Raw genomic sequence first — 14,352 nt, 5'->3', positions numbered from 1 at the left:
CTCACTGTGACCTACTTTACTACTTCACTTAGTTATTCTGTTTGGCATTGCAAAGGGTGCCCGGATGGGAATGAGTTAAGTCGTCCACACAGCACTTCAGGTTGAGGCTGAAGAAAATGAATTCAGGGCCTCCCTAACTCTGGCTGAAATGTGAGGAAGCTGGACGAAAATAAAAATCACACAGTGAAAAGCAAGGGTAAGAAAATTTATCTTGTGTAATCAAAACTGGAACGTGTGCAGCTAGGCACTGAGAAAATAAGGGGGAAGGGAGAAGAAGAGATGTGTGAGGGAGGTCAGGGGCAGATGAGAGCAGGGCTCTCTCAGGCCCAAAATGGAGCACAGGTGTGTGTACCTCCTGCCAGCCTCTCTGGTGAGGAAAGCTCACTGCTGCCTTTCGTGCTCTTTGGACTGGATCCTTCTTGCTCATTATCAGCATTCCACAATCATTTGTAATCAAGTTGAGAGGAAAAGGCCACTTTCCTTCTTGAAAGACCTTAAAGGCCCTGATTTAGATCAGGCCTTGTCTTGCTAGCAGTATTAAAAGCAGAGGGTGTTTAATCCTTTCTCTGAAGCTCTTGCCATCTAACCAGAAAGGTCAGGTCCAGGACAGCAGAAGAAAGAAGATTATTTCCTCTTCCTGCTGTCAGTTATTTACAGAATCATAGAAAAGGACCACAATGATCATGTACTTTCAACCCCCCTGCTATGTTCAGGGTTGCCAACCACTGGACCAGGCTGCCCAGAGCCACATCCAGCCTGGCCTTGAATGCCTCCAGGGATGGGGCATCCACAACCTCCTTGGGCAACCTGTTCCAGTGCGTCACCACTCTCTGTGTGAAAAACTTCCTCCTAATATCTAACCTAAATCTCCCCTGTCTCAGTTTAAAACCATTCCCCCTTGTCCTATCACTATCCACCCTTATAAACAGTCATTCCCCCTCCTGTTTATAAGTTCCTTTCAAGTGCTGGAAGGCCACAATGAGGTCTCCCCAGAGCCTTCTCTAAGCTAATCAAGCCCAGTTCCCTCAACCTTTCCTCGTAGGAGAGGTGCTCCAGCCCTCTGATCATCTTAGTGGACTTCCTCTGGACCTGTTCCAAGAACTCCACATCCTTCTTGTGCTGGGGGCCCCAGGCCTGGACGCAGTACTCCAGATGGGGCCTCACAAGAGCTGAGTAGAGGGGGACAATCACCTCCCTCTCCCTGCTGGCCACCCCTTTTTTAATGCAGCCCAGAACACAGTTGGTCTTCCAGGCTGCAAGCGCACACTGCTGGCTCATGTCCAGCTTCTTGTCCACGAGGACACCTAAGTCCTTCTCCGCAGGGCTGCTCTCAAGGAGATCTTCCCCCACTTTGTATAAATACCTGGGATGATGTTTACTCATTGATTTCCCCAGAGACAGAGGCACTGGGAGTTGAAGAGCTCTCCCTCAGGTCAAGTAGGAGGCCTCCGGTGACAGGTCACAGTTTCAAAGTTCATCTCAACTTTGGCAACGTTGGCATTTTTTACGAAGAACAGTTTTTCAGAAAAACAACCCCTACTGTTACAGGACACAGTCTAAATAAATTTGCCTAGTAACCTTCATACAGTTACAACATTTTTGTGTGTACATTTTAATCAGATTTAACTTTTGGTTTGCATACAAGGTCTGTAATTACATAAGTCTGAGATACACCACTTACTTGCATCAGTGTCATTGTCTTCCCAAAACACACGAAAGTAGATATGATTTCCTCGCTGCTCCTTCTTTGCAAAATTACAGATTAATCTGACTGCAAACAGAGACCTCATCTGAAAAACTCTGTTAATCAAACTCTTTGGTCTGGTCTGATGATGGCCACAGTCCTAAGGAGAATGGAGAAACAAGAAATATTGGTCCACTTTTGCAAAATAGAGAGAGATTGATTCATGTGCCATGATTCATGGAGAGCTGGTGTACACGCTGTGCTGGCAGATACTGAACTAGCATTCTGGTCCAACTGTGTTTTAATTCTGTATTCATCTATCTGGCTTCTCCACTGAAAGGGAAAAACACATCACACAGTAAAGCCACAGGATCTTGTAGTGGCGATTCTGCAAACTTCTTTTACCCCACTTTTATCTGAAGAAACGATTTCTTATTTATTTTCGGCATTGGGCCAACTTTCTGTTTAATTTTTGTTTAAAGATTATACATTATGCCAGATAACACATTCATAATAGCTAAGTTCTTTATAATGCACTTAATCAAAAAACAAATAAACATCACATGCACGTGTGCACAAGTTTGCACAGTGATCATCAGTGACTGAAGGCCCCATTGCTAGCAGAAGAGTTAAGACCTCTTTAAATGATTTTTGTTGTTGTTGTTATTAATTCATCCTAACAGACCACATTTTCAAAATAATCTTGATTTACCCTCCATTTTTGGACTTGTATGGGTAGTCCCCCTCGGTACCTCTTATGGCTTGCACTGGAAAGCAGAAGCTGAGCACAAAAGTGAACCCGGGAGCTGTGGCAAATGAACAAACAGGGATTTTTACTGCAAACCTGCACCATGGTAGATCTAGGTCTGTTTCTCAGTGTTTGAGATCATGTGTAAAAGGAGAGAAATGTGATGATCTCATTTGATGAATTTCTTTGACATCGGAGGAAACAGATGGCTGCAGAATTTTGCAAGTAGGTGAGAAATAGCAGTCATTTTTGTGGCAGCTAAACTGTATTGATGCCTCTGGCTTGTTAAAGAAAACCAGCTGCTGAATAAAGTGATGAGACAGAAATGTGGCAGTATGGTACCTATCCCCTATAGAGAAATAATAGTTAGCTTCCATAAGCATACCAAACAATGGCACTGTGAAGAAGTTGCTAAAACAAAAATAATACTTTACTGTATGTATTGAATAAAATGGGTTTACACAGAGAATATTTTACCCTGTGTTCTCAAAGCGTAGCTAATTCTTTGGAAAGGTGAATTACTATGCCCGTCCTACAAATGTGCGACTGAAGATTGGAAGGAATAAATGTGAAAATGGTGCCAGTAGTGAACCAATGGCAAAACTAGTAGTCCAGTCCAATGAACCTCATTTCTGTACTGCTAGTCCAACTAGTGAACAGTTTTAGAAAGTTTCTTTCTTTACCCTTTCTTTAAGTTCTTCTCTGAAAATGCAGCACAAATTACAGCACTGTTAATCTGTTCAAACCAGTGTAAGCGTATGGGAGACATAGGTAATGTATGTGGAAAAGGTGTTTCATTTTTTGTAAATAATGTTTCCTTATTTCCTAGTAGAGAGTTTTTTGCTTTTATATTTCTTCATAATGCTCTATTCTGCCTGAGTTTATACCTGTAGAAGTCACTGCTTTCCCACATTTTACTTTCAACTGTGTTTACCCTACTGTGCAAATTGAATATAGGTTTAAATTAGATTTCTTATTCAAAAATGAGAATTAAAAACAGCTTTGGTCAATGGAAACTAAATTACATTATCCTCTAATAGCACACTGCTCACGCTGATTATTGTGAAATGAGTTTGGGGATTCTTCATAGCAGTGTCCCAGTAATCAGATGTTCAGCATCATAAAAGATGCCATGATTTGGATTACTTTGACTCACTGATGATGATTCTGACAGGGTCAAGCAGCGTTATATGATAGGCATATCTACTTGTGGCAAAGAACCTGGCTTGGGAAATATCTTCCCTCAATCCAGTAACCTCACTGACTTTTTTTGCACTATGATTCCCTCTTCTCATTGTGAGTGCCACTGTTTGGAAGGCCTCATGGGATCTCTAGAACAATCTTGGTGAAATTCAGATGCGTTTATACTGCAGGGACACTTTGAATCAGGAGAAAGCTGTGACATTGTGAAGCCTCCTTCATTACCTGTGTAGGAGTCAGTTCAGGGTTTCCCCATATTGGTGTAGTGCTTTGAGAAGGTACTGTACTGCTTGAATTCCACAAATCTGGACATTGTTTACACTGTATTTTACTAAAGAGCAGGTTCACCTCTCACGTTTCCCTCTGACTTGATATCCACTTAAATGATCCCACATTTACCCTGTTAAAAACCGTGATTTTTAAGACAGAGTGCATTTTTGCCTGTTTTACAGAAACACACTTCTGCTTGTACTCACTAGTACAGTCACAGCTTCCAGTCACTGCCTTTGAAGCAGATCACTGATGTTAAGGGTCAGGGTCGATCAGCTGTCCTCCTTTTTGGGAAGTGTTCATTGATGTCTTAACTAACCTTTGCCATATTGCACTTTGGACCCATACTGCACTGCAGTTCATAGAGCAAGTTTCTGTGGAGATACAGTGAACAGAGTTGAGCTTCCAGAGAGCATTATTTAACAAGTTTCCCAGTACTGAGGATTGCCTGGCTTCATCACAGCAGCCAAGACCTGTGTGGAAGGTCAGCAGGGCACACGTTGCTCTGAATGCACTGGAGTTTCATGGCGGTAGAGGTTTGTTGATGGAAGCTAGCAAAAAGCAATTGGGCAGTGTGATGGAGCATCACACTCTTATCAGTGCTGGATTCATGAGGGTGGGGGAAGACAACTGTTAGTAGATAGCACAAGTCAGTTTATGGCTGAGTGCTGGGGAGCCTTCTGGATCATTCTCAGTCACAGCGTATTCCACCTGACCAGTGAAATAAGGAGTGGCAAGTAGCAGCAATGCAGGGGCTGCTCCCCAGAGAAAGGATGCCAGTATAGGCAAACTTGGCCATACAAGCACCTATGCCAGGTTGATCTTCTGGTAACACTTTTTGTAATGGAAGTATTTCCAATTAGGGCATTTTGGAAAAATCTCAAGATAGAACTCACTGCCTTTAAAATCATTCATTGCCTTTAAAATCACATCAGGTGGCATACTGAGAAGAAGGGCTTTGCTGTGAGTCCGTCTGTCTCTTGACCTCATTAATTTGTTCTTGTGGACAGATGATTTTCCAGAAAACATATACACTGCTGAAATTAAAGATAGATGCATGTCCCATACTAAGTGGATGGGGTTATGTTTTGCAGTAGTGGTCCGAGAGAGTGGTATGCCAGGTGTCAACTGAGATGTCCATGGACACATTCTGAATTTTCTCTTTCAGTCTTTAAAACAGATCCCAGCTATTCCACAAACCATGCTTCCACTTTGGTTTGTAATGGCATAGGTAAAACAAAGTGAGCCAGGAGCTTTAGGATTAGTGTAACAAATATATTTCCTTTGGATATAACAGGCACCCACTTAAAACTTACTTGATTCCTTTGAATTATTGTGAGGAACTTGTTTCCTTCAACAAATACCACTGCAATACTCTGAAAGAAGAGGCAACAAAATATTTCATGGCTTGGATTTGGTAATGTCACCTTGAGGATTTCAGTGCAAGCTCATTGATACAAAGCTGGGTCAAACAGATTTGAAACAGCTGCTTTCTGACCATCTTCATCTCTGTACCATTGTTTTGGATATTGACACAGGCAAAGGAAACAGCTAAGACACAGAAAGTGTTCCTCAGCTCTGCAATTCAGCCCCAGAGCAAGTTGAGGATGTAGGAAGAAAGGCTCCTGCCCTCGCATTGCGCATGCCACATCATCCAGGCACCCAGCACCCACCACAAGCAGCCACTGCTTCTACTTTCTGATTCGTATGTAAGCCAGATGCCCATAGAAGAGGGGACTTGAGTCCCATTGGGCACTGCTAATGAATAAATGGAGCCTTCTGGGACAGGATTCACAAATACTAATTCTTGCCTAGGGAAACTATTTCTGCCCCCACCACACACAGTCAGCAGAATCACTTCAGAAACCAAGCCAGCTTCAGAGCTTTTGCTCCATGTTGGCAGTTTCCATTTCTGCATTGCTGTTTGTTGCTGCTGCCTCATCTGGATTGCTGCAGTTCCGTTGGGGACAGGCTCTACAGTAAATCCCTGTTTTCAGGGAGATCATGTGTTGACCAACCTCATAACAGTGACAGCAGCATGAGAATGGGAGTGGGAAATTACACTGTGGGTGTGGGGAATCCTGTAAGCCACTTCCACTGGGCAGCTTTAGTTGTGGCTAAAGTTACTCAGCAAATCTGAGTTAAACAATCAGTGCAGTGCTGTGGGGATGGGCCAGTGTCAAAGTGCTGCTCTTCGCCCCTGCTCATCCATCCACTAACACATGCTTTTGATGCTCCTCTAAGCTCCTCCTGAGCCACTTCAGCTCATTAAGGCAGCCGAAATTCTCTTTCCTTGAAGTAGTTTTCTGTTCATTAGCCAACTGAATTGATTCAGGGAAGTATCCAGGGGCAGCTGGAGAAGGCCCAAGAGGATCATGAACGAGGAGAGTCCTGTGCCTTTATAGTGGTTGAGAAACAGTAAATGAGCTCACTACCTCTTCTGCAGCCTCAGCCTAAATTAAGCCTGTGCCGTGAACTGCCTTCTAGAGAAGCTTACACTTCTACATGCTACAAAAGGAGCTGGGGATGGGGATTAGCTCCGCTAAGCTAAATTTAGTCCGTGTGAATACCTCTTCCTGTATCTAGTGTTGTCATTCCAACACTTCTTATTAATAATAATTAATGTCCATAAGCAATTGTAAGTTGTCTTGTATAGCACAATCAACACCAGCAGAGATATCAGCTAGGACCAGCTACATAAACATGACTTTTTTTCCCTCGGCACATGCCAAGGATTTACTGCGTGCATTTAGCGTGCTCTTGACATCTCTGTGTCATTGTCACCTTACTAGCTAACACTGAAATGGGTGCATGTGGGCAGCTGCAGATTTGATAGGTTCAGAAAGCCACAAGTTCCCTGTAGTATTTTGTTGATTTCCTTTTTAGACCCATAAGAAGAGTAGGCAAAAATGTGCCCTGTCTGGATTTTGCTTGCACTGATCAGGACTTGGAATAGTAATGAAAATTAATAAACTTTAAAACAAAAGCACGAGCAGTAGGTTAAAAACCCTTAAAACTGTGTCATGTCCTAAACTTATTGCCTACTTTTCCTTAGTACAATTGATGCACCTTTGGCAATCCTATTTCATTTTCTGTTGTTGGATATATGACACTGCTTGTGCATTTCAGTTTTTATTGTATCTTCCCATATTATTTCACAAATGACGTTCAGTGTCATTGCAACTGCTGTTTGTAATGGAGATGTGGTGATTGACTTTTAGATTGAATATATAAATTACATTCTACGTTGTGTTCAGTTGTTTCTTTATTCTACAAAACATAATTAAATTATCTTGCCATTCAATGGGAAGTATCATAAGAGGCTATATATACTAAGAGCATACTCTATTTGCAGCCCCATGTTCATGATCACTGCTTCCTGTAATAAAGGAACTTGACATTTGTTCCTATTTGTACAAGGCAATTGTTTGCTGTCATGAATTCTAAATAGCACCTGGGCGAGCTGAATGAGCATGGGTAATTATCCTCATCTATTACTTATTGCTGTTACTCTTTGCACTGTGTTCTCCTGGTTCTGCCAATGCAAAGACTTTGTCTACACTAGAAAGGGTTTGGTAATGCAGTTAGACTATCAAAGTACAGCCAACAGTTCTCTTGTAGAGCAAGATCCTGCTCTTGGGACAGTTTGTGATATCTCTCTGTATGAAACGTGCTGCATCAACTCAAATATCTTTGATACCAATGTGTGCATGGGTATGTGTTGTTAGAGAATATTTATACTATAGCATAGGTACATAATTCCATCTGAGTTCTACTGGTACACTGTAGTGTTCTGAAAACCTTCAAATTGGTGTTACTGTAGTAGCAACACTTCTTAGAATAGACCAGTGCTCTGCTTTATTTCTAGTGCAGTAAGTGGCAAAAAAGTACAGTTGTGGCTTCTGAGCTACTTTTCAGTTGCCCAATAACGTATTATTTGTGAACTGTAATATTATCTAAATATCAGTTAGTTATTAGAGGAACGAGGACGAATTTTCAGAACGGCCCCTCTTCCAACTGGACTTTGCCATGAAAAATATCCATGGGCACTGGGCTTGGGCAGCCTTTACTTCCATGGATGGCTGTGAGGCAAAGGAAGGCCTTTCATTTAAGGATCTGACCAGCATGAAGCTGATGCTGTGATACAGAGATAGTTCTGGGCTTACTCAGTAGTGAAATGCGAATACTCAAGGAAATTAATTGGAAAAAACCACACAGATCCTTATCAATCCATTAATGACATAATATCAGCACCTGACACTTGATCCTGAGAGCAATTTGCCTAATCCCAAATGACAGGCTAAGAGGATGAATAGCCTACAGGGATACCTACATTTCACTGTGATGGTGAAGAGTTATATTCAGAAAACTTATCAGTGGGGGGCAGTAGGTGAGAAGAACACAAAATTTAATGATGGGATTTGTCTCACCTGCCTTTAAGTAGAGCATAGACTGCTAGTTGACTACTCACTTTACAGTGAAAGGAAAAAAGTAATTTTCATTCATCTTTTCTAATTTAGATGTCTGTTATGGGCACAGCTGTGCTGAACCCTGGAGAGGCGTATTTCTTACCCTTCACGCTCAAAGTGAGCTGGTCATTGTTGGGGAAAAGATGAACTTTTAGTCTGATCGGTGACACAAGGAAAGAAGGCAGGAGCACACAGCAGGAGAGGGGAGATGGGGTGAACAGCAGAAGGAAGGCTCGGCAGCAGTGAGCCATGAAGCAGCACCTTCAGCAGAATGCCAAGGTCACTGCTTCGAGCCAGCACCCTGCTGCAGCCGGCGTGTGCTCCCATTGTGCCTCTGCCAGTTTCAAAGGGAATTATTTTAGTTAGCCAAACAGCTGCCAAGGTCAAGTGACTGCCTGCGTATTTATAGCAGCTGCCAGTAAGAAGCATGAAGAGCTTACACTGTAACAAGGGAAAATGGACCCAGTAGTGGGACTGTCATCTCCTCCCTGTGTGCTGCAGCAGCAGCTCAGCTTCCCTCTGCTGCTCATGTGTTGGGGGACTGCTTTCAGCTGGATCGACTTCTGTCATGGTTTTGTTAGCTGAAGAAGGAAAAAGAAATCCAGTGGTGTTACTGTATGAATGAGATACAGCTCTGGCAGAGCACTCTGTAAAGCTGGGGTTTCTGAGTCTTTAGGGAGCTGATGGCTCTCCAGGATTCAAGAAGATAAGGGCTATCATCACAGAAATGGAAAAAGAAAATAATCCAAGTGCTTCTGGCTGCTAAGGGTCTCAGAGTCATTGGTTCTGGGAGTTCCGGGGCCATTTAGACTCGCGTGCTTCTTCGCTGGTAAGATGTATCAGAAGGTAGCATTTAGAAATAACCATAGCCTTTCACAATGCTATCCTGATTATGTAACTAATTATCTCCATACCTCTGACATTTGCATTATGCTGCCCTCGGTGATCTTCGTGTAACACTTGCCTATTTCAGGCAGCCGGCTCAGGAAATGTAGGGTGCTTTCTTACTAACCTTAAGCCCTTTATCACATGCTTTACTGTATGCATCCCTACTCTGAGGGTGCAGAAGCTCCAGATTTCTCTGATCCCTTCTGAACTGGTCTGAAGACTGAGAATCACTGTGGAGATGGCCTGGCTTGCCATCACCTATGGTTTTCTTCAGTTGGAAAATGAAGATTAAAGCCACACCATCGAATGGCTTTCTTGGCATCTATGATGATAACTTTCTAGCTTGTGCTCTGAAGGTATATGTTTGTTAGGCTGCCAGCTCAGGAGGTACTGGGGTAATTTTTATTCCCATGATTGGTGTCTTCTGCTCTACTTGGAGCTGCAGCCTCAAAGTTGGTGGAAACTCCAACTGGAGCAAAAAGCGTCACTATTTTTATGGGGGTCTAAAAGTCTGGCAGGGGAAATGTCTGAAGATCTTGGCGATGTGGCATTTTACGTTGTGAGATCACACAATCTTAAGTTCTTTACTATGAGAGTGGTGAGGTGCTGGCACAGGCTGCCCAGACAGGTTGTGGATGCACCATCCTTGGAGGTGTTCAAGGCCAGGTTGGATGGGGCCCTGGGCAGCCTGGTCCAGTATTAAATGTGGAGGTTGGCAGCCCTGCCTGTGGCAGGGGAGTTGGAGCTTGATGATCCTTAGGGTTCCTTCCAACCCAAGCCATTCTGTGATTCTATGAATCTGATCAGATTTCCAGGGTCAACTGTATTACGTCATGGTGCCACAGGATGTTGCATCCCTAACCTCTCCTTGACTGTCCATTTACTTCAGCTTCCTTCAGAAGCAAAGGTTTCGGCCCTGTTCTCAGTAAAATCTACTCCATTCTGAACTCTGTATCAGGGTACATACACCCAGCCTCAAAGTACTTGTAATGACCACATCTCAACTGATAATTCCTTTCCATGGAATTTTCAATTATCCGGTTACTCTTTTGGCCATGGATCAGGTTTGAGATCTCTCATGGAGGGAATATGGCATTTTACAGCAAACTTGTAAGAGAAAAGCAAACAGATTGCCCCAGATAGAATTAGCTATCTGAGAGACAGCAGAATCAGGAGACAACATAAAAGGGGCTGTAAAGGTTGTGTCAAGGCCTATGGCTTTAGAACTGATACGTAATTGGATTTGCTGCCAAATGAAGAAAGCAAGACAGCTATCATGTAGCAAACCAATCAGAACCTCCAAAGAATCTAATGTGTAATTAGCTCAGAGAATGACAGCCTCAGTTATTATTTCTGCTGAATTTCATTTTATAGCAAGACAGAAGAATAAATGAGTGAAATTTGGCAATCACAGAGCACAGGCAAAGTTCAGATAATATGCTGGAGATTGTCTAACTTACCAGAGTGATTGAGACAGCAGCTCATGGATATGTCTGCTTTGTGGTAAGTTTACATTACAGGTAAACAGATTTGTATAAATGATAATGGTTGTCTTAGCTTTTCTTAACCAGGCATCTCCAGCAGTGCATGCTTCAAACTCCAGGCAAAGCCAATAGCTGTGCTGTGGTAATGTGAATGAAAAGAGGTAATATCTCAGGCATTTTACTCTGCTCATTAATGTGAGCGAGCAGTAGCACAGTCTGCTTAGCCTAGCATGCCCTTCTGGGGGGTAAATCCATCTTAGACTGCTCACGTGAACCCTTCAGGGATGAAGGGCCCCTCTGTGCAACCTTTACCCTGAGTAACACCTTGCTCCATACTTAGATCCACTGACCTCGATGGGATTACTGGCAAAGCGATCAGTACTGATGCGGGCATTGTGACCCAGCCTGAACAAGAGAGTGTTCAGACCCCTGCGGAGGCTGACAGTGTGGAGAGGGAATATTAATGTTGGCAGTGCTTACTGTGGTTTTTCCTTAAAATGAATGCAAAAGTATTTCTTTAACAGATTAAAAAACAACAACAAACATTCCATATCTAGTCACATACATTTCATTCTTTAAAGCAGTCACAGTATTGTTTAGGCAGGTATATGCTTGTTTTCATTAATCTGTTAAAATAACATGTCAGCCAAGCAGAAAGTCAGATGCTTACATTTTGCTGGGGGGCATTCATTTAGATCTTCAGTCAGTCACACAGAACTAAAGAAGCAAAGAAGAAATCAACAGCGTTTGGAAGACAGCACTGTCTCGCTGGTAAAGAAAGTATCCCCAAATATTAGTAATGTGTAACCTTAATTAAGAAGTGTTTGCAATTCAGGTTTGTTGGCAATAGGCTGTTCCATATTTTGGAACGTTCCATAGACTCAGCCTGTTGTAACTGCATCTTTTTCACAGCAGAATGAGATCCTAAAATACACAGGAAGGAAAGCAGTAGAGGGAAAGAGATAAATAGCATGGAACTTGATCAGCTTTTTGTTTCCCCATACATATAAACCATCTTCCAGTTAAACCTGTTGGACTTGTTTTTTTCCTCTTGGGATAAGGTAAATTGCCCCATAAAGTCTGAGGTACTTCCCAAGGATGGTTTCGGTCAGCTGTTTCTCTGCTTTGTGATGCCTACGAGCATCAACACTCCTCGTGCTCGCTGGCTGCAGTTGAACCGGGCATAGAGCTTTATCAAAGACAAAGCAGTGCTGAGGCTGCTTGCCCAAAGCCTCCTTCCTCTTCAGAGAGTTGAGGCCACCTCTCCCACCACCCCTCAGGACCAGAGCTGGGGGACAGGGATCGTGGGGCTTATCTTCCTTCTCTCCTAAGAAGCACACAAAGGAACACAGCCACCTGAACGTTTTTACAGCCTTGTGCTGTAAGCTCATGTGTGGCTGCTGCTTTGTTCTCTCTAGAGAGCTACCAATATCCCCTGGGCCCCTCAGTAACCCTTGGGAGAGGAGCTGGCTTCTCAAAACACATAACTTTTTGCAAGTTCAGGGAAAGAAAGCCAGGAGAGAATTTTTTTTCTGCTTTCCTGCTAAGCAGAAAGTTAATAAGTTCAATTTTTTTTCACTGACATCAAAGAATCCATGCAATAGAGACATTTTGGAAACCAGACTTAATTACTTCTGCTCACAGCATTGTTTAACACGTACAGTCACCAGTATGGGCCAGAATGAAAGAATCAACAGGCTTTGTCCCTGCAGGGCAGCAGCAGTGCCTCACAGGAACAGGACAGGGATGTGTGACGTCGGTCAGCACGCACACACAGAGAATGGGGGCAGAAACTGTGAGGCTGGGGAAGACATAGGAAACTGTGAAAAACAATTAGTGGTTTGTTAATTAGTCAAAAAAGCTTGTTCTCTTTGTCCGTCAGCTGTGGCAGGGATACGATGGAACAGAAGAAGCAATTGTGGGATGCAGTGCAGAAGGGCGACTGGGGCAAGGGTAACACAAAGCCTTGAGGACAAGAACCAGGAGTAAAGCTGACTGGCGCTGATGTACTAATTAGTGCACTAGCAGTGGTGGCTGGAAACCAAGTGAGTTTGAAAGAAAAATACAAAGGCCGGATGAGAAAAGGCACTGAAAGAGACTGCAACAGCAGTTGCAGTATGACTGGCACATGTGCAGGTAGGAACTGCTGCAGGTCCTGCTGAATGCAGTGCTCCCCCTGAGGCACCCTCCTCCTGGTGGTTCCCTCTGCCAGTTAACACTGTGCTGGCTGAACTACTGCATCCCTCCCTGACTGACTACTCCAAGTCATCTTTTGCTTCTGCCTGTCAAACCCATTCCTTTTTTTTCTTTCTCCTCTGCTGGATGAATCCACTCAAACACATTCTGACAAAGACAGGAACACTTCTAACGAGGACAAAATGGTTGATTGTGAGACAGCCACCCACGTGCATAGTGGCACTGGCCTCTGCATTTGTCACTTTTGCATGCAGAAGTTCAGCACCCAAGAAGCAGCACGGCACGGACAGCTGGATGGACAAATGACTACAGGAAACATGGAGCTCAGGCAGGTGGCAATGACTGGGTATGCCTGGGACACGCCGCTATCAGCTTGGATAGAATCTCATTTGCTTTATTTCTACTCTCATTCAATCTTGTTCTTCCCCCATGTATTCAAAGCCAACGGTGAGTAATCTCATGACAAAGCCAGAAAGTATCATGCCTTTGCAAGAATGCACCAGGGCTTGTTTAACTCTCCCGCTTCTCAGAACCAAACTAGCATAGGTTTTACTACTAACTACTCTTTTTTAGATAAACATCTCTCTGAGGAGGCTCTTGCTCTCCCTGTGAAAGAAAATTTGCCATTTGCGTTTCAATGAGAGGCATTCAGCTTCCCATCCCTTCCCCTCCCCCTCCTCTCCCCCCACGACTGCTTCCTGTTGCAAGCCCTCGGCTTTCACTTTTCATTAGAGGCGGTCCCACTGCATTGCACTGAGCCCTCCCAGGTACCTTCTTTCTCAGAGGGCAAGGCAGGGGCTTCTAGAAAGTACACTTGGAAAAAAACAGTTTCTGCTCTTGAGTGTAGTGAGTGGGAGTTGTGCCCATGGCTGCTCGTGGCTCTGAGAAATGGTGAAGTGTCACAGGAAGGAAGGACCAAGTGACAGAGCACTGTATCTCTGAGTGCATTATACTTCCATACTTGGGATGTGCCCAGGCATGCTGCACAGTAGGTTAAAGCTTTTGCAAGATACGAGGCATAATAGTAGCTGAATGGTAGTGGATTCAAACACCTGATGTGCACATGCTGTGTCTTGTGCCTGCTGAGCACAAACATCTGGGAGCCATACCAGTGCAGTAAGGGGACTTGTTTCCATCTTGTTCTCCTGTAGGCAGGACACAGGGGACTCAGGACAGCATGGGGTCAGTGGCACTAGCATATGAGCCAACAACATTACACAACTTTGCTGTTGCCAGTGCTAAGTAGTACACTCCTCATCCCACCACATGTCCTGCCTGCTGCAGTGTCCTCAGTGAGTGAGGTTCCACGTAGACCATCTCCAAGCCCCATCCACCATGGATGGGATGAGGGCTTTGTAACTGTTGGGCTGTGAGATGAGGTTTGGAGAAACTGGGACGAATCATGCTCACTTG

This window comes from Gallus gallus, chromosome 1 (genome assembly GCF_016699485.2).
Source record: "Gallus gallus isolate bGalGal1 chromosome 1, bGalGal1.mat.broiler.GRCg7b, whole genome shotgun sequence".
Lineage (NCBI taxonomy): Eukaryota > Metazoa > Chordata > Aves > Galliformes > Phasianidae > Gallus > Gallus gallus.
Note: the sequence above shows the minus strand (reverse complement) of the source record.